Raw genomic sequence first — 22,008 nt, forward strand, 5'->3', positions numbered from 1 at the left:
TAAAAGAAATATTAGAACTTATACACCTCCTGAGCAATTTAAAGTTGAACCTATTATTGCTATTGTTAAAGACCTCTTGGCTGATAATATTGATGGGCATGTTATTTATTTCTGTGATGAGACTGCTAGAATTGCTAAACCTTGTGCTAAAGATAAACATAGACCTGTGGTAGGCATGCCTGTTATTTCTGTTAAAATAGGAGATCATTGTTATCATGGCTTGTGTGATGTGGGTTCTAGTGCTAGTGCAATACCTATTGACTTATACAAAGAAATTATGCATGATATTGCAGCTACTGAGTTAGAAGAAATTGATGTCACAATTAAACTTGCCAATAGAGATACTATATCACCAATGGGGATTGTTAGAGATGTTGAAGTCTTGTGTGGGAAAACTAAATATCCTACTGATTTTCTTGTTCTTGGTTCCCCACAAGATAGCTTTTGTCCCATTATATTTGGTAGACCCTTCTTGAACACTGTTAATGCTAGATAGACTGCGAAAAGGATGTTGTTACTATTGGTTTAGGTGATATGTCTCATGAGTTTAACTTTTCTAAATTTCGTAGACAACACCGTGAAGAGGAATTGGCTAGTAAAGATGAAATTATTGGTCTTGCTTCTATTGCCATACCTCCTAGTGATCCTTTAGAACAATATTTGCTAGACCATGAAAATGATATGTTTATGACTGAAAGAAGGGAAATAGAAGAAGTGCTCTTTAAACAGGGACCTATTTTGAAACACAACTTGCCTGTTGAAATCCTAGGGGATCCTCCTCCACCCAAGGGTGATCCCGTGTTTGAGCTTAAACCATTACCTGATACTCTTAAATATGCTTATCTTGATGAAAAGAAGATATATCCTGTTATTATTAGTGCTAACCTTTCAAAGGACGAAGAAAAATTATTGAAAACTCTGAAGAAACACCGTGCTGCTATTGGTTATACTCTTGATGATCTTAAGGGTATTAGTCCCACTATATGTCAACACAAGATAAATTTGGAGAAAGATGCCAAACCGGTTATTGATCATCAACGATGGCTGAATCCTAAGATGAAAGAAGTTGGAAATACTAAAGCTCCTTGAGGCAGGTATAATTTATCCCGTTGCTAATAGTCAGTGGGTAAGTCCTGTCCATTGTGTTCCTAAGAAGGGAGGTATTAATGTCGTTCCTAATCATAAAGATGAATTGATTACGCAAAGAATTATTACTGGTTATAGGATGGTAATTGATTTCCGCAAATTAAATAAAGCCACCAAAACGGATCATTACCCCTTACCTTTTATTGATCAAATGCTAGAAAGATTGTCCAAACATACACATTTTTTCTTTCTAGATGGTTACTCTGGTTTCTCTCAAATACCTGTGTCAGCTGATGATCAAGCTAAGACCACTTTTACTTGTCCTTTCGGTACTTTTGCTTATAGACGTATGCCTTTTGGTTTATGTAATGCACCTGCTACCTTTCAAAGATGCATGATGGCTATATTCTCCAATTTTTGTGAAAAGATTTGTGATGTTTTCATGGACGATTTCTCTGTTTATGGATCCTCTTTTGATGATTGCTTAAGCAACCTTGATCGAGTTTTGCAGAGATGTGAAGAAACTAATCTTGTCTTGAACTGGGAAAAGTGCCAGTTTATGGTTAATGAAGGTATTGTCTTGGGGCATAAAATTTCTGAGAGAGGCATTGAAGTTGATAAAGCTAAAGTAGATGCTATTGAGAAGATGCCATGTCCCAAGGACATCAAAGGTATAAGAAGTTTCCTTGGTCACGCAGGATTTTATAGGAGGTTCATCAAGGACTTCTTAAAAATTTCTCGGCCTCTGACTAATTTGTTACAAAAAGATATACCATTTGTCTTTGATGATGTTTGTGTAGAAGCATTTGAAATACTTAAGAAAGAATTGATCTCCGCACCTATTGTCCAGCCACCTGATTGGAATTTACCCTTTGAAATTATGTGTGATGCTAGTGATTATGTTGTAGGTGCTGTTCTAGGGCAAAGAGTAGATAAGAAATTAAATGTTATTCAATATGCTAGTAAAACTCTAGACAATGCTCTGAGAAATTATGCTACTAGTGAAAAAGAATTCTTAGCAGTTGTATTTGCTCGTGATAAGTTCAGACATTATATTGTTGATTCTAAAGTAACTATTCACACTGATCATGCTGCTATTAAATATCTTATGGAAAAGAAAGATGTTAAACCTAGACTTATTAGATGGGTTCTCCTGCTACAAGAATTTGATTTGCATATTATTGATAGAAAGGGAGCTGAGAACCCCGTTGCAGACAACTTGTCTAGGTTAGAAAATGTTCTTGATGACCCACTACCTATTGATGATAGCTTTCCTGATGAACAATTAAATGTCATAAATGCTTCTCGTACTACTCCATGGTATGTTGATTATGCTAATTACATTGTTGCTAAATTTATACCACCTAGTTTCACATACCAGCAAAAGAAAAAGTTTTTCTATGATTTGAGACATTACTTTTGGGATGACCCACATCTTTATAAAGAAGGAGTAGATGGTGTTATTAGGCGTTGTGTACCTGAGCATGAACAGGAACAGATCCTACGCAAGTGTCACTCTGAGGCTTATGGAGGACACCACGCTGGAGATAGAACTGCACATAAGGTATTGCAATCCGGTTTTTATTGGCCTACTCTCTTCAAGGATGCCCGTAAGTTTGTCTTATCTTGTGATGAATGTCAAAGAATTGGTAATATTAGTAGACATCAAGAAATGCCTATGAATTATTCACTTGTTATTGAACCATTTGATGTTTGGGGCTTTGATTATATGGGACCTTTTCCTGCCTCTAATGGATACACACATATTTTAGTTGCTGTTGATTACGTTACTAAGTGGGTAGAAGCTATTCCAACTAGTAGTGCTGATCATAACACTTCTATTAAAATGCTTAAAGAAGTTATTTTTTCGAGGTTTGGAGTCCCTAGATATTTAATGACTGACGGCGGTTCACATTTTATTCATGGTGCTTTTCGTAAAATGCTTGCTAAGTATGATGTTAATCATAGAATTGCATCTCCTTATCACCCGCAGTCTAGTGGTCAAGTAGAATTGAGCAATAGAGAGCTCAAATTAATTTTGCAAAAGACTATTAATAGATCTAGAAAGAATTGGTCCAAGAAACTTGATGATGCATTATGGGCCTATAGAACTGCATATAAAAATCCTATGGGTATGTCTCCGTATAAAATGGTTTATGGAAAAGCATGTCACTTACCTCTCGGACTAGAACATAAGGCTTATTGGGCTATTAAAGAGCTCAACTATGATTTCAAACTTGCCGGTGAGAAAAGGTTATTTGACATTAGCTCACTTGATGAATGGAGAACCCAAGCCTATGAGAATGCCAAATTGTTTAAAGAAAAAGTTAAAAGATGGCATGACAAAAGGATACAAAAGCGTGAGTTTAATATAGGTGATTATGTATTGCTATACAACTCTCGTTTAAGATTTTTTGCAGGAAAACTTCTCTCTAAATGGGAAGGTCCTTACGTTATCGAGGAGGTCTATCGTTCCGGTGCCATAAAAATCAACAACTTCGAAGGCACAAATCCAAAGGTGGTGAACGGTCAAAGAATCAAACATTATATCTCAGGTAATCCCATAAATGTTGAAACCAATGTTATTGAAACCGTGACCCCGGAGGAATACATAAGGGACACCTTCCGGAACGTTTCAGACTCCGAGAAGGAATAGGTATGTGGTACGGTAAGTAAACCGCCTCCAAAACAGTTCTAATGGCAAATTTTCTCCGTTTTGGAATATTTAGAAAAATAGAAAAATAAGAAGTAGTCCAGGAAGGACACGAGGACTCCACGAGGGTGGAGGGCACGCCCTACCCCCCTGGGCGCGTCCCCCTGCCTCGTGGGCACCTCGTGCGCTCTCCGGACTCCGTTTTCTTGCACGATACGTATTTTGGTCGGTAAAAATTCATTATATAATCTCCCGAAGGTTTTGACCCCTGTATCACGCAAATATCCTCTGTTTTCGTTTCGAGCTGTTGCTGCTGCTGCAGATTAGAGAAAGATATCTTCTCAAGAGTCAGTCGGGGAGAGCCGGGTGTCTCATCCTGCACCGAGATCAAGGACAAATAGCGATGCTGACCACTTCAGGCCAGCAACGAAGGAAGAGATGGAGGCTGATTTGAAAAGGATAGACGCCATGCAGGAGGATCAAGAAGTCACTTCTCGATTCCGAGCTGGATTCACAATGGGAGAACTACAGAGCTCGGCTATTCCAAACTCGGTTATCCCTTCCAATGTTAGATTTCTTTCTTATGAAAATATGAAGAAGAGTGTCACTTGTTCTCCCGCAGCTATGCAACACCCTTGGGTGCAAGGAGCTTTGGCCATTACAGGAAAGCTTCGTAAGGAGATAATGGATCTCAAGCAACAACTCAATAAGCTCGAAGAAGAGAATCGTATCCTAAGGAGTATCATCGCCAAGAATATCACACCAACACCTCCGAAGAAGGAAACATAATCACATGGGTATGGGCACTCCCCTTGGCAACTGCCAAGCTTGGGGGAGGTGCCCCGGTATTGTATCACCACCTCATCTCCTATCTTTACCGTTTTTCTTAGTTCGATTCTTTTTAGTAATATCTTGATTTAGTAGAATAAAGTTTTTAAGCATGATCCAGTTTTGAGTTTTGCTTTATGATCCCTCTATGTAATCGAGTCCATGAGCTATATATAATAAAGATTAGTGTTGAGTCAAGGGCTTGATTATCTTGCTATCATCTTGAGTGAATAAAAGAAAAGAGAAAAGAATAAAAAGAAACAAAGAGATCATATTGATCTTATGGAGAGTAATGACTTCACATAGAAAGAGTATGATGATTAAAAGTTGTTGAGAGTTGACAAGCATAGCTTTGGTCATCGTTGCAATTAATAGGAAGTAATAAAGAAAGAGAGGTTTCACATATAAATATACTATCTTGGACATCTTTTATGATTGTGAGCACTCATTAAAATATGACATGCTAAAGAGTTGATGTTGGACAAGGAAGACAACGTAATGAGTTATGTTTTCTTATATCTAAAATAAAGTATATTGTCATGGATCATCCAACATGTTGAGCTTGCCTTTCCCCCTCATGCTAGCGAAATTCTTTGCGCCAAGTAGAGATACTACTTGTGCTTCCAAAAACCCTTAAACCCAGTTTTGCCATGAGAGTCCACCATATCTACCTATGGATTGAGTAAGATCCTTCAAGTAAGTTGTCATCGGTGCAAGCAATAAAAAATTGCTCTCTAAATATGTATGATTGATTAGTGTGGAGGAAATAAGCTTTATACGATCTTGTGATGTGGAAGAAATAAAAGCGACGGACTGCATAATAAAGGTCCATATCACAAGTGGCAATATAAAGTGACATTCTTTCGCATTAAGATTTTGTGCATCCAACCCTGAAAGCGCATGGCAACCTCTGCTTCCCTCTGCGAAGGGCCTATCTTTTACTTTTATCTCTTACCCTTATGCAAGAGTCTTGGTGAACTTCACCTTTCCTTTTTACATTTTGTCCTTTGGCAAGCACGGTGTGTTGGAAAGATCCTGATATATATATCCAATTGGATGTAAGTTAGCGTGAACTATTATTGTTGACATTACCCTTGAGGTAAAAGGTTGGGAGGCGAAACTATAAGCCCCTATCTTTCTCTGTGTCCGATTAAAACTCCGTAACCACAAGTATTGCGTGAGTGTTAGCAATTGTGAAAGACTAAATGATAGTTGAGTATGTGGGCTTGCTCAAAAGCTCTTATGTTGACTCTTTCCGATGTTATGATAAATTGCAATTGCTTCAATGACTGAGATTATAGTTTGTTGGTTCTCAATGAAGTTTCTGATTCATACTTTGCATTGTGAATAGATTATTACTTGAGCATAAGAAATCATATGACAATATCCATATATGTTGCTGTTATTAGAATGATCATGATGCCCTCACGTCCGTATTTTATTTTATCGACACCTCTATCTCTAAACATGTGGACATATTTATCGTTATTGGCTTCCGCTTGAGGACAAGCGAGGTCTAAGCTTGGGGGAGTTGATACGTCCATTTTGCATCATGCTTTTATATCGATATTTATTGCATTATGGGCTGTTATTACACATTATGTCACAATGCTTATGCCTACTCCCTCTTATTTTACAAGGTTTACATAAGGAGGGAGAATGCCGGTAGCTGGAATTTTGGGCTGGAAAAGGAGCAAATATTAGAGACCTATTCTGCACAACTCCAAAAGTCCTGAAACTCCACGAAATTTATTTTTGGAAATAATAAAAAATACTGAGCGGAAGAAATACCAGAGGGGGCCCACACCCTGGCCACGAGGGTGGGGGCGCGCCCCTGCCTCGTGGGCCCCCGGTTGGCCCTCCGGTGCCCATCTTCTGCTATATGAAGTCTTTTGTCCGAAGAAAAATCATAAGCAAGCTTTCGGGACGAGACTCCGCCGCCACGAGGCGGAACCTTGGCGGAACCAATCTAGGGCTCTGGCGGAGCTGTTCTGCCGGGGACACTTCCCTCCGGGAGGGGGAAATCATCGCCATCGTCATCACCAACGCTCCTCTCATCAGGAGAGGTCCAATCTCCATCAACATCTTCACCAGCACCATCTCCTCTCAAACCCTAGTTCATCTCTTGTATCCAATTCTTGTCTCTAAGTCTGGGATTGGTACCTGTAGGTTGCTAGTAGTGTTGATTACTCCTTGTAGTTGATACTACTTGGTTTATTTGGTGGAAGATCATATGTTCAGATCCTATATGCATATTAATACCCCTCTGATTATGAACATGAATATGCTTTGTGAGTAGTTACGTTTGTTCCTGAGGACATGGGAGAAGTCTTGCTATTAGTAGTCATGTGAATTTGGTATTCGTTCGATATTTTGATGAGATGTATGTTGTCTCTCCTCTAGTGGTGTTATGTGAACGTCGACTACATGACACTTCACCATTATTTGGGCCTAGAGGAAGGCATTGGGAAGTAATAAGTAGATGATGGGTTGCTAGAGTGACAGAAGCTTAAACCCTAGTTTATGCGTTGCTTCGTAAGGGGCTGATTTGGATCCATATGTTTCATGCTATGGTTAGGTTTACCTTAATACTTCTTTTGTAGTTGCGGATGCTTGCAATAGGGGTTAATCATAAGTGGGATGCTTGTCCAAGTAAGGACAGCACCCAAGCACCGGTCCACCCACATACCAAATTATCAAAGTACCGAACGCGAATCATATGAACGTGATGAAAACTAGCTTGACGATAATTCCCATGTGTCCTCGGGAGCGCTTTTCTCTATATAAGAGTTTGTCCAGGCTTGTCCTTTGCTACAAAAAGGATTGGGCCACCTTGCTGCACTTTATTTACTTTTTTTACTTGTTGCTCGTTACAAATTATCTTATCACAAAAACCATCTGTTACCTATAATTTCAATGCTTGCAGAGAATACCTTGCTGAAAACCGCTTATCATTTCCTTCTGCTGCTCGTTGGGTTCGACACTCTTAATTATCGAAAGGACTACGATAGATCCCCTATACATGTGGGTCATTACTGCCATGGTTGAGTGTGTCAGCCTTGTAATTGATTGAAGACCTTAATCTTAGGAATCTCATAATCCAGGGAGCGTAAGGCTTTAATTCAAAAGGGGACAATGTAACATTGGCCAGAGTCCTCATGAAGAAATCATGGTAGTTGACAAGAACGCCATGAATGATTTTGAACAGAAGATTCTTCATGATGCCAACGACCTCTTCTTCATTCGAGTCGTGGCCCTTGATTGGACTCAATGTCTTGGTCAGAATGCGATAGTCAGTCCGTGGCACATATAGCAATTCCTTCACGAGGAATTTGGTCCTTGGGGCTTGACTGGGCTTCAGTGGCTTCATCAACACTTGCATATAGTGATCAGTGAGTTCAGGTTCATGATATATACAACAAGCACCTTCAAGGGGAGGACTGACAGGCAGGGCATGAAGCAATTCAGAGGCTGGTACTTTGAAGTGAGTGTTTTCTATCATCGAGTCCAACACCCAAGAGTTCACATCTTTAGTATTTCCTGTGATGTGCAGCATCACACAGAACTGAAGAATTAGCTCTTCATTCCAATCACAGATATCGATGCAGAAGTTGAGCAATCCAACGTCGTGAAGAACGCTGAGAACTGGTGTGAAGCACGACAGCGATTCCATGTCCACATGAGGAATATGCTCATGGTCGAAGACTTTGTCCTTATCACAAAGGAGTGAAGAATAGAAGTTTGCTTGGCTGGTGGTCTAGAAACGCTTTCTTCGTAGGCGAGCAGAGTCATAGGGATTGTAGTATGTGAAGAATACATGCTCGTGGAAGAAGTCATCAACCTTGAAGTTTTGCTTCTTAGAGAAGGGATTCTTCGGCTTGGGCTGAGGAGTATCAGTCAAAGTCATCAGAGGCTCAGGAATCACATTCTCAGGAACCACAGGCTGAGGAATTTCAGTTTCTGCTTCAGTTGCAGCCTGGGTCTTCTTTTCTTCATTAGCATTTTCATCAGCACTAGTGGTTGGAATTTCTTCAGGAATGGAAGGAGTGGTGTGAGGTTCGTCAGAGCCAATTTGAACTTCAGTGTGTACTGGGGACTGAGGAATTTGTTGCAGTGGCGTCAACAAAGCAGAGTTGGGGTGCTGACTTTCCCAAAAGTCATCATTCATCACAGCCGTGGTGATCCCAATGTCCACGTCTTCATCTTCTTCACTTAATTCTTCAACCCCTGCCTCTTCAGCTATGAACTGAGGCATAGGCAATGAGATGACTGGGGTTGAAGGGATATTATCCACTTCAATTTCTTCGTCCAACTGCTTTGAAGAAGCAGCAGAAGGAACGTCTTCATCCGATCCGCTTGGGATCTCATAATCTTCACCAAAAGGAACGAGTTCCTTTGATGGCATACTAGAGACAGGAACAGCATCAATGGGATTCTCAAAAGAGCTTGTCAATGTCTTCATCTTCTTCGGGGTTGAAGAATCTGATGAAGCTGATGATTTCCTTTTCTTCACTGCTGATCGCTCTGCAGCCTTGGTTTTCTTCGCTTCTGATGCAGAAGGAAGAACTGGACTTGGTGTTGGTGCAGGAGGAGCAGAGGAATTTGGTACATTTACCTCAGGCACAACTGATGCAGTTGGCCTGGTTGGTTCAGTTTCTTCAGGCTCGGCGGTTGATGGCTCAGCTGGCCTGGATTGTTCCTCAGGCGCAACACTAGTGGTTGCCCTGGCAATTTCATCAATGGCTGAAATAGAGTCATCAGCCCTGGTACTAGCAGTTTCATCAGCAGCCTGATTTTCATCAGCGGTGCTTTCATGTTCTTCAGTCGGTTGAGCAGATGCTTCAGCATGAAGGGATTCATGTTGCGTTGGGGCTGCAATATTGGTGGTGAATCCTTCAGCCAACTTGACGAATCTGACCTTGGCTCCTAGACAATCAGTGCGGTAGACGTTGAATTCATCAGTGAGTCCTTTGACCTCAGTTTGTATAGTAATGAGTTCATCAGTTGTCATGTTGACAACATTTTTCTTCAGAAAGCGCTCCTTTTTGTATTGAGCTTTCTTCAGCTGCCTGGCCTTCTCAAACTTCCATTTTTCCTCGCCAATGAAGGCGGTCAACATGTGACTTTGGCCAGGGGTGAGCTTGAAGTCAGGCACAGGTGTGTTGGGGTCCTTGTGCCAGAGATCGATGTACTCAAGGATCAACTTTGGATCCAGTAGGAGAGGAACTTCACTTCCTTTGGCTCTAGCGGCCCTTTGTTGTCTATCTCTGATGATTTCGGCAAGTTCCTCATCATCAGCTTCGTCATCATCGGACGGTACTTGAAAGGCAACCTGCTTCTTGTGAGGACTTCGTCTAGAGCCTTGTCCAGCAATGGTCTTGGTCTTCAGCAAGGTAGGGCCTGTTGAGGAATTCGGAGGAGCTGAAGAACTTGCGGAGCCTCCTGAGGCAATTGATTTGCCTATGGTCCTTTGACACGAGGCAAGATGCACAGGTGCTGAGGACGTTGTCGGAGGAGTTGAGGACTTTGGAGGAGCAGGAGCAGCATGAGGAATTTTCTGTGAGGGTTTTGCAGAACTGGACCGAGAGGGCATTGAAGCAGATGTACTGGGCTTGTGAGCGGGCTTCTTGGGCATAGCCTTCTTAGGCTTGCGAGCAGAGGCCCCAGTAGTGGCAGCAGCAGAATCTTCATTGAATTTCTTCACTATCTCTTTTGCCATTTTGGCCAGTTTAGCTTGACGTTTGGCCCATTCAGCAGGAAATTCCTCACCACGTCTGATGCTTGAGGGATCCGCTTCTTGGCCAGGTGCCAGTGGAGGTCTTGGGCATGGAGGGTGTACAGCGAATTTCTTCATGTACTTTGGAGTGACATATCGATATTCCCTCCATTCTCTGGCCCATCTCCTCTCTATCTTCTGAATGCGCACTTTGCGCTCATTCTTCGTTTCATGAGGAGGAGTGCAGTACCCTGCATAGATGACATCAGGAATCTCAAACGCAGTGTTGACTTCAGGTTTCTTCCCTCCTTTCCGAGGTTTCTTGCCGTCAGCCATTTTCTTCAGCTGAGGAATCTGAACAACAGAATTCTGTGAAGAGGTATGCAACTTTTCTTCGAGGAATGCTGCAAATGAGTTAAGTTGATGAGAACCTAGTGATTCAGCAGCGGACATGTGTACCTGTGAACAGAGTATAGGTGCAAGGAATTTGGAGAGGTCATATGCGTTCTCAGAAGTATTTGCAAAAAGAACAAGTTTGAGGAATTTGACCAGATGTGTCTTGAGGAATTTCACTAATTAAGCGTTCTTTGTCTTAGGTTCCAGAGTTGTATAGATTGAAAATCCACACAACTGAGGAATCTTGAAGAAAAACGTTGCTTAGGGAAACAGATCAAGAACAGATGTTTGTGTGAGGTTTTTAGAGTGTGAAGATTGAAGAATAAACACCTTTTGAAGATTTTTAGAAATCAAAGGAATCAACAAGGGTAGTAAAAATGAGTTTTAATTACCCTTAACGAAGAACACAACGAACTGTGAATAGTAGATTTGAAGCTCGTCAGTTCAGATCTTCCACGCCCTAACTTGGCGGAGGAAGACAGCTACGACGGCGGCGGAGTGAAGAATTCCGTGGCCGGTGCGAGTACGACGGCGACGAGGTCGAGGCATCGAAGCTCTTCCTCACTGGCGACGATGGAAGTAGCGGCGGCGCTAGGTTTTGAGAGCTCGAGCGAGGGAGTGAGGTCGAGCGGAGTAAAAACAGTCTGAGGAGGGTGAGGGCTATTTATAGCCGAGGTGAAAAACCGCTCGTCCGAGGAAAATGGACGAACGTGCCCCTGACCCTTCTCATTCGTGCGACATGTGTCACCCACATACTGTGAGGTGGAGATCGTGTGAGATCGTGGGTGAATAGATAATCATATCATGGAATGTGGAACGGTTTGAGCAGCAAAAGCCGAAAATTCAGATTAGAATATTTTAAGGTTTCGTTCGCAAATTCTTCAGCTGACAAGGACATAGTGAAGATTTTGAACGGGTTTCAAATAGAACGCACAAGAAGAATTTGTTAACAGACTGGGTTGAGTTTAGCATAGAGGGGGAAGGGTCCGATCACATTCACTTAGCAGAAAAAGCAACTTGAGGAATTAGCAATAAGTGAATGCCGTAGAGGACATAAACTCATATATTTATATAGCCAAGGAAGAAAAACGACGGAGAGAGAGAAGACAATGCAAAGTTGAAGAAATTGAACAACTGAGGAATTTCAAAAATGAAGAAAAACTCAAATTGAAGATTTTCAACTGTTGTTGGTGGCGTAACCCACCGTATAAGAATGCTGATTTCAGACACCGCGTACAATTGTCGTAGGGCTCTGAGAATCAAATTCTTCGTTAGTTTCTTCACACTTAGGGTGTTAGTCTTCATTGATTGAAGAAAAATGTTACTTCGTCTGTTGCACATCTAAGTTATTAATTTTACATAAGTGTTAGGATGTGTGTCCTTTTCAAAGGACATTCGAAGATTCTAAGATATTTAGCTCACACTGCAACTAGCTAAATCTCTTCTCATCCAAGGGTTTTGTGAAGATGTCGGCTAGTTGTTCTTCAGTCTTCACGTGCTCGATAGAGATGTCGCCCTTCAACACATGATCATGAAGAAAATGATGACGAATCTGAATGTGCTTTGTCTTCGAGTGCTGAACTGGGTTATGAGCAATCTTGATGGCACTCTCATTGTCACAATAGAGTGGCACATTCTTCACATTGATGCCGTAGTCCTTGAGGGTTTGCTTCATCCATAGCAATTGAGCACAGCAGGAACCAGCAGCAATGTACTCAGTTTCAGCAGTAGAGAGTGATACGCAGTTATGTTTCTTCGAGGACCAACATACCAAGGATCGTTCGAGGAAATGACATGTGCCTAATGTTGACTTGCGGTCCACATGATCACCAGCATAGTCAGAGTCTGAATATCCAATGAGATCAAAAGCCGAGCCCTTGGGATACCATAATCGAAGTGTTGGAGTGTGAGCTAGATATCAAAGAATATGCTTCACAGCCTTATGGTGTGATTCCTTCGGTGTAGCTTGAAAGCGGGCACACATGCAAACACTAAGCATAATACCCGGCCTAGATGCACATAAATACAATAAAGAACCAATCATGGAGCGCTATACCTTTTGATCGAAGTCAATACCATTTTCATCAGTGCATAGATGGCCATTTGTGGGCATAGGGATTTTGACGCCTTTGCAATCTTGCATGCCAGATTTCCTCAGTACATCTTTGAGGTATTTTTCCTGAGATATGAATATGCCATTGCATTGTTGACGTATCTGAAGACCTAAGAAGAATTTCAATTCTCCCATCATAGACATTTGATATTCTTCACTCATCATATAGGCAAATTTCATCACTGTAACGTTGGTCAGTACAGCCAAAGATAATATCATCAACATATATTTGGCACACGAATAGTTCATCATCATAAGTTTTGGTGAAAAGAGTTGGGTCAAGTGAAGCGGGTTTGAAACCTTTCTTCATGAGGAATTCCTTCAAAGTCTCATACCACGCCCGAGGGGCCTACTTGAGGCCATAGAGGGCCTTATTGAGTCTGAAGACTTTGTCAGGATGCTTTGGATCTTCAAAATCTGGGGGTTGAGCAGCATATACTTCTTCCTCAAGCTTACCATTGAGGAATGCACTTTTCACATCCATTTGATATAAGATTATATTATGATGGTTAGCATAAGCAAGTAATATGCGAATAGCCTCAAGTCTAGCAACAGGTGCAGAAGTTTCATCGAAATCAATTCCTTCAACCTGTGTGTAGCCTTGAGCTACAAGCCGTGCCTTATTCCTCACCACAAGGCCATTTTCATCTTGTTTGTTGCGGTAGATCCACTTTGTGCCGATGATATTGTGCTTGCGAGGGTCTGGTCGCTTGACAAGTTCCCAGACGTTGTTGAGCTTGAACTGATGTAATTCTTCTTGCATAGCTGAATCCACTCAGGCTCCAGAAATGCTTCATCTACCTTAGTGGGCTCTGTGATAGAGACGAAAGCAAAGTGCCCACAAAAGTTAGACAAATGTGAAGCTTTTGAGCGTGTGAGAGGACTTGGTGCGTTGACGTCGTTGATGATTTTCTCAATCTGCACTTCATTTGCAACTCGAGGATGAGTGGGTTGGCGACGAGGAATTGGATCAGCATTTTCTTCAGATCCATTTTCCTCAGGTGCACCAACATGATGTTCTTCACGGTCTGGAATAACTTCTTCAGCAGATTCTTCGGTAGGAATGACATCCTCAGTAGCCTTGAACTTGATGGTTTCCTTAGGAGACTATTCATCTAGCACAGGAGGTAGGTGCTCTCTTTGCGAGCCATTAGTTTCATCGAACCGCACATCTATAGTTTCAACAACCTTGTGGTGAACGGTGTTGAAGACTATGTAGGTGTGCGAGTCCTTTCCATAACCAAGCATAAAACCTTCATGTGCTTTCGGTGCAAATTTAGAATTGTGATGAGGATCTCTAATCCAACATTTAGCACCGAAGACTTTGAAATAACTCACATTGGGTTTCTTGTCAGTGAGGAGTTCATATGCAGTCTTCTTGAAGAATTTGTGAAGATATACCCTGTTCTTGCGCTCAGTCCAGAAATGACAAGGTGTCTTGTATTCACCAAGCATAGTGCGAGCCATCTCAACAAGAGTCCTGTTCTTGCGCTCCACGACGCCATTCTGCTGAGGAGTATAAGGAGCAGATAACTCATGAGTAATACCAACTTCATCAAGATAGTCATCAAGACCACTATTCTTGAACTCAGTTCCATTGTCACTTCTGATGTGCTTGATCTTCACACCAAAGTTGGTTGAAGCCCTCGAGGAAAATCGTTTGAAGACTTCCTGCACTTCACGTTTGTAAGTGACGATATGTACCCATGTGTAACAAGAGTAATCAACAAAAATAACAAAGCCATATAGAGAAGCTTCATTGGTGAATGCAGAATAATGGTTAGGACCAAAGAGATCCATGTGAAGCAATTCAAATGGACGAGTGGTAGTCATGATAGTCTTCGCTGGATGCTTGGCCTTGGTCATCTTTCCAGCTTCACAGGCTCCACACAAGTGATCCTTGAGGAATTTGACATTCTTAATGCCAATGATATGCTTCTTCTTCGCGAGCGTGTGCAAGTTCCTCATGCCAGCATGACCAAGTTGTCGATGCCATAGCCAGCCTTCTGAAGCTTTTGCAAGTAGGCATATAGCGGGTTGTGGTCCTGTAGAGAAATCAACAATATACATGTCTCCTCTCCTAAAGCCTTCGAAGACTTTGGAATGGTCAGCTTCCATGATCACAACACAACGATACTTGCCAAAGATAACAACCATATCAAGATCACAAAGCACTAAGACTGACATGAGGTTGAATCCTAAAGACTCGACAAGCATGACTTTGTCCATGTGTCGATCCTTTGAGATCGCAACCTTACCTAGACCCAATACCTTGCTTGTTTCCTTTGTCAGCGTAGGTGATATGCTTCAGATGCGATGGAGATAAGGGAGCATCCATCAATAGATTCTGGTCACCAGTCATGTGGTTTGTACATCCACTATCAAGGACCCACTCAGTGGCTTTGGGTTGATCATCCTGCAGATGAATTAGTGCAACTTATGAACTCATATACTTCATCAGTGAAGAATATGACATCAATTTCATCAGATCAATTTCATCAAGCAATAGAACAGATAAAGCAGTATGAGGACGAGAGAAAAGAAAGTTCATTTCTTCATGATTAGCTTGCGTCCTTTCAAGCATCTTCAGGTCTCCAACAAATTCTTCAGACATTTAAGTACGTCTGGAGACCTGACCCTGCATAAGAGATTAGTTCTTTTTCTTCACCACCCACATCTGAAGGGGTGGCAAAGAGTTCATCATTCTGCGAGCTCCATAAGAGAAAGGTGGCATAGAAGCCAGTTCACTTTGTTTCACATAAGAGGAGTTAGGGTAAGCATATGAATAAGCAGAGAAATTCTTCAAGGACTTATGAATATAATGATTTGAAGAATAATGCACATATTCATAACCCTTAGTCTTTCCCTGTGAAACAGAAGTGTTAGCATGATGATGTTCATATGAGGACTTTGATCCATCTGAAGAATTTGATCCACGTGAGGAATTTGGTCCATATGAGGACTTGGATCCATATGAAGAATTTGATCCGGGGTTCCTATTCTTCACAGGTGGTGTCATGATTGAAGGAAATATGCCCTAGAGGCAATTATAAAGTTATTATTTATTTCCTTATTTCATGATAAATGTTTATTATTCATGCTAGAATTGTATTAACTGGAAACTTGATACATGTGTGAATACATAGACAAAACAATGTGTCCCTAGTATGCCTCTACTTGACTAGCTTGTTCATCAAAGATGGTTATGTTTCCTAGCCATAGACATGTGTTGTCATTTGATGAACGGGATCACATCATTAGAAGAATGATGTGATGGACAAGACCCATTCATTAGCTTAGCATTTTGATCATTACAGTTTTATTGCTACTGCTTTCTTCATGACTTATACATGTTCCTCGGACTATGAGATTGTGCAACTCCCGAATATCCGGAGGAACACTTTGTGTGCAATCAAATGTCACAACGTAAATGGGTGATTATAAAGATGCTCTACAGGTGTTTCCGAAGGTGTTTGTTGGGTTGGCATGAATCAAGATTAGGATTTGTCACTCCGCGTATCGGAGAGGTATCTCTAGGCCCTCTCGGTAATGCACATCACTATAAGCCTTGCAAGCAATGTGACTAATGAGTTAGTTGCGGGATGATGCATTACGGAACGAGTAAAGAGACTTGCCAGTAACGAGATTGAACTAGGTATTGAGATACCAACGATCAAATCTCGGGCAAGTAACATACCGATGACAAAGGGAACAACGTATGTTGTTATGCGGTTTGACCGATAAAGATCTTCGTAGAATATGTAGGAGCCAATATGAGCATCCAGGTTCTGTTGTTGGTTACTGATCGGAGATGTGTCTCGGTCATGTCTACATAGTTCTCGAACCCGTAGGGTCCGCACGCTTAACGTTCGGTGACGATTTGTATTATGAGTTATGTGATTTGATGTACCGAAGGTAGTTCGGAGTCCCGGATGAGATCGGATACATGACGAGGAGTATCGAAATGGTCGAGACGTAAAGATCAATATATTGGACGACTATATTCGGACATCGGAAAGGTTCCGAGTGATTCGGGTATTTTTCGGAGTACCGGAGAGTTACGGGAATTCGTATTGGGCCTTAATGGGCCATACGGGAAAGGAGAGAAAGGCCGCAAAAGGTGGCCGCGCCCCTCCCATGGTCTGGTCCGAATTGGACTAGGGAAGGGGGGCGCCCCTTCCTTCCTTCTCCTTTTCCCTTCCCTTTTTCCTATTCCATGTGGGAGGAGGAATCCTACTAGGACTAGGGAGTCCTAGTAGGACTCCGCACTTCTGGCGCGCCCTAGGGGCTGGCCGGCCTCCCCTCCTCCATCCTTTATATACGGGGGCAGGGGGGCACCTCTAGACACAACAATTGATCATTGATCTCTTAGCCGTGTGCGGTGCCCCCCTCCACCATATTCCACCTCGGTCATATCGTAGCGGTGCTTAGGCGAAGCCCTGTGTCGGTAGCATCATCATCACCGTCATCACGCCGTCGTGCTGACGGAACTCTCCCGTGAAGCTCTGCTGGATCGGAGTTCGCGGGACGTCATCGAGCTGAAACGTGTGCTGAACTCGGAGGTGCCGTACGTTCGGTACTTGGATCGGTCGGATCGTGAAGACGTACGACTACATCAAGCGCGTTGTGCTAACGCTTCCGCTTTCGGTCTACGAGGTTACGTGGACAACACTCTTATCTCTCGTTGCTATGCATCACCATGATCTTGCGTGTGCGTAGGAATTTTTTGAAATTACTATGTTCCCCAACAATGATGACATTCACCTGAAGACTTTCAAGGCACCTTTTGGGAACCCAGTTTTTCTTCATAGGAGAACTGTTCCTGCAGTTAGTGCCAACATATCTAGCAAATACTTCACCATTTTGATTTTTGAACATCTTATAGTTGGAGTCAAATAACTCATCAGAAGAATGAGAAGATTCACATGTAAAGCCAGATAAAGTAGATGGATCTACTGGAGGTCCCTTTGCAGCAACCCATGAGGTTTTGGGATACTGCTCAGGCTTCCAGTATGTTCCATCAACATTGAGTTTCCTCTCAAAGGCAATACCCTCTTTCCTAGGGTTCTTGTTGAGGACCTACTTTTTAAGCACATCACAAAGGGCCTAATGCCCTTTGAGGCTTTTGTACATGCCTATCATATACAATTCCTTCAGCCCTGCATTGTCAGTGATACTAGCAATATCCTCAGATGAGGAATCAGTGATAGCAGAGACAGGTGAAGAATTTGCAGCAATAGAAGCATTTGAACTTTCAGGTGAAGAATTAGCAGATTCACGTTCAATGCACTTCAAACATGGAGGAATGAATTCTTCCTGAGCAGCGCTGATTTGTTGAGCAAAGTAATGAATCACGCTCCTTCTGAAGATCTTCATAACTCACCCTTAGCTTCTCAAGATCTTGCTTTCTTTGAAGAAATTCATAAGAAAGCTTCTCATGATCAGATAAGAGAGTGTTATGATGACTTTGAAGGTTGTCAAACTTAGACTGAAGTCTCTAAAGATTTTCAGTCAAGGTTTTAGTGCGATCCATTTCTTCACCCAACATATCATCACTTTTATCTAACATATTTTGAACCTTTTCAAAAGCCTTTTGTTGTTTCACAGCAATCTTAGCAAGTTTAGAGTAGCTAGGCTTGATGTTTTCATCAGATTCATCCTCACTTGATTCAGAGGAGGGATATTTGAGTACCTTGGCACCCTTTGCCATGAAGCACTAGGTGGGATCGTAGTCATCATCGCCATCGTCAGCTTTGTTGGGGAAGTCATTCTCCTCAGAGTTGAAGATGGACTTGCTGACGAATGCAGTAGCGAGGGCTAGGCTTGCCACACCAGATTCTGACTCCTCAGATGCCTCCTCATCCTCATGTTCCTCAGATTCAGCTTCAGAGTCTATTTCCTTGCCAATGAATGCCCGAGCCTTCTTCGAGCTACTCTTCTTGTGAGGTGAAGACTTCGAGGATTTTGATGATGAAGACTTTGAATATTTCGTCTTCTTCTTCTTTGAGTCATCAGAACTGTAATCCTTGTATTTCTTCTTCTTTGATTCCTTTTCCCACTGAGGACAGTCTTGAATGTAGTGACCAGGTTTCTTGCACTTGTGGCACAGTCTCTTCTTGTAGTCACGGGATGAGGAATCATCACTTCTTGAGGATTTTCCAAAGCGACCACATCTTGAGAACTTCTGGAATTTCTTCATGAGCATTGCTAGCTCCTGGCTCAGTTCTTCAGGATCACCAAGGCTGCTACCAGAATCTTCACCTTCAGATTCAGACACTGCCTTGGCCTTCAGAGCACGTGATCTGCCATAGCTCGGTCCATAGAGATCTCTCTTCTCAGCAAGCTAGAACTCATGAGTGTTTAGCCTCTCGAGGATATCAGCGGGATCAAGTGACTTATAGTCTCCATGTTCTTGTATTATCAATGCCAGAGTATCAAATGAGGAATCAAGCGATCTCAGCAATATCTTCACCACCTCATGGTCGGTGATGTCAGTGGCACCAAGTGCTTGAAGCTCATTTGAGATGCCAGTGAGGCGGTCGCGGGTTTGCTGAACATTTTCATTGTCGAGTCTTTTGAAGCGGTTGAAGATACTGCGAAGAACGTCAACTCGAGAGTCACGCTATGTTGAGACTCCTTCATTGACCTTGGACAACCTATCCCAGATAAGCTTAGCTGTCTCCAAAGAACTCACTCTACCATACTGCCCTTTGCTCAGATGGCCACATATGATGTTCTTCGCTTGAGAGTCGAGTTGCTTGAATCTCTTCACGTCAGCAGCGTTGATGGTAGGGGTGACAGAGGGGACACCATTCTCCACAACATACCAGAGATCGTTATCAATTGCCTCAAGATGTATGCGTATCTTATTCTTCTAGTAGGGGTAGTCCGTACCATCGAAGGTAGGACACCCAACAAAGACCTTGATCATACCTGCGATCGACATAACTAAAACTCCAGGCGGTTAAACCAAAATCACACAGAACAAGGAAGTACCTTGCTCTGATACCAATTGAAAGTGCGTTAAGTCAGCTAAAGGGGGGTGAATAGGCGATTTTTATGAATTCTTCACTGAGGAACTTCAGGGTGAGGAATTTCCTAAGGGAAGAACTACTTGCAGCGGAATAAGTACTCAGATGAAAACATAACATAACATAAGCACAGTCATCATGATGAAATGAAAACAAACACAGACACTACAAAAAAAAGACACATCCCCGACATTTTGGGCCGAACGAAATTTTTTCCTGTCATACATATGACACTTCTATGACGATAATTGTGACAAAACCCGGTATCATCATAGATGTGGTGGTCTCCTACTTCTATGACAAAAAATCATGATAGAAAATGGGCTTTTCGTCCTGGGCGGGCCGGAGACGCAGCTGCATGACATTCTTTGGGCCGTCCATGACGGAAAAAACCGTGGTAGAAGCGAGGGCGAGGAAAATTTCGGGGAGTTCCCGGTTACGGTGGGAGGTCGGGGGCCGAGCGATGCGCGTTTCTCTCGTACACGTACGCGCGTGTGTGCGATGCGTTGGCTCTAACTGAACCCGAGCGAGGCGTTGGGCTCTAACTGAACCCGAGCGATTGCACTGCAGGCTACGCGTTACTGAACCTGAGCGATCGATCGATGGCTGTTAACTGAACCCGATTGAGCGATTCCTTCGCTACTGCTGCTAACTGAAGCCGATCGATGCTGCCTCTGGATGAACAGTGAGCGTTGCTGGGGGGGTTTGGATGAACAGTTCCCAGTGGGGGTGGATGAACAGGACCCCGTGGTGTTGCCTCTGGATGAACAGGACCCCGATCGATCGAGCCGGTTGGGGCTGGATGAATAGGACCCCGTGGAGGGCAGGATGAACAGGACCACCCCGTGGAGGGCAGAATGAACAGTAGACGATGGAGGGCTGGATGAACAGTAGCCCGTGGAGGGGTGGTTGAACAGGAGCCCGTGGAGAGGGCTGGTTGAACAGTAGCCAGTGGAGTAGCGCGTGGTGGAGGCTGGATGAACATGAGCCCGTGGATGAACAGTCGCAGGTGGAGGCTGGAGGAGGTCGACGGTGGATGAACAGTAGCCCCTGGAGGCTGGAGGGGGTCGACGGTGGAGATGAACAGTATCCCGTGGAGTCCCGTTTTGCGGTACGCCACACCCCTCCCGATGAACAGGACCCCCGTTTCGACCGTAGCGCTCCAACACAAGTCCGTTTCCTCTGTTTTGCGGTACGCCACACCCCTCCCGATCAACAGGACCCCCATTTCGACCGTAGGAGGTCCGTTTCCTCCGTTTTGCGGTACGCCACACCCCTCCCGATCAACAGGACCCCCGTTTCGACCATAGGAGGTCCGTTTCCTCCGTTCTGCATTACACCAGGCCTCGTTTCCATCACATGTTCCGTCCAAGCCCTCCTGATGAACACGACCACGCATTCCGTTCCGACCCAGCCGGTTGGCTCCCCATGAACACGACGACGATGCTGTTTCTCTGTTCCGACCCAACCATGTACACGAGCCCTGGCCGTACCTATGCGCGAGTAGGCGTTCGAGACCTCGCCCGTATGTACACATACGTGGCCGTATTTTCTTTCCTGCACCCTGGCCGTTGTACGTACGTGTACATGCTACGTGCGCGCCTCTACTACGACACGTACGCGCCTCTACTACGACATGTGCGCGCCTCTACATCCCCCAGAATATATGTACGTACACGTTCGCGACCAGAATGACAACGCTACGTACGCTTCGACCAGGTAGGTCCTGACTGTTAGGCACCTTCCTTGCCTGCGAAGATGTAGCTGGTGGGTCCCAGCAGTCAGGGGGCGAATCATTTTTTTTGCCCGGACGCACTTCCTTGCGTGCGAAGATGTAGCTGGTGGGTCCCAGCAGTCAGGGGAAACATTTTTTTCGCGAAATACAGTGGCCCGTCCGGTGGGTCCCAGCTGTCAGGTGGAGGAATAATTATTTTCCGCATAATAAGGAGGCACTTCCTTGCTGCGGGCGTGGACCTAGCTGTCAGCCTCTCGACGTACAGTCCACGTCCGATGGAAGTCGTTCCTTGACCACGTTGACCACGCCGCGCCGAGAGCACCAGGGCGGTGGACGACGGCGAGGCCTAGGAAGGGAACGACGGGGAGCCGGGGAAGACGCGGCAGTGGAAGCCCGCGCGGAGAGGAGTACGAGGGTTCACTGGTTCGGTTGTGGTGTGAGGCTGCCGTC

The 22,008-nt window shown here is 43.6% G+C and overlaps 1 pseudogene; it reads right to left on the reverse strand.

The window, feature by feature from the left end:
• Nucleotides 1–9,921: 9,921 nt before the first annotated feature.
• The window catches only part of LOC141025798 (uncharacterized), a 36,622-nt pseudogene continuing 24,535 nt past the window's right edge, over nucleotides 9,922–22,008 (reverse strand).

The sequence above is a fragment of the Aegilops tauschii genome, chromosome 6, assembly GCF_002575655.3.
Source record: "Aegilops tauschii subsp. strangulata cultivar AL8/78 chromosome 6, Aet v6.0, whole genome shotgun sequence".
Classification (NCBI taxonomy): Eukaryota; Viridiplantae; Streptophyta; class Magnoliopsida; order Poales; family Poaceae; genus Aegilops; species Aegilops tauschii.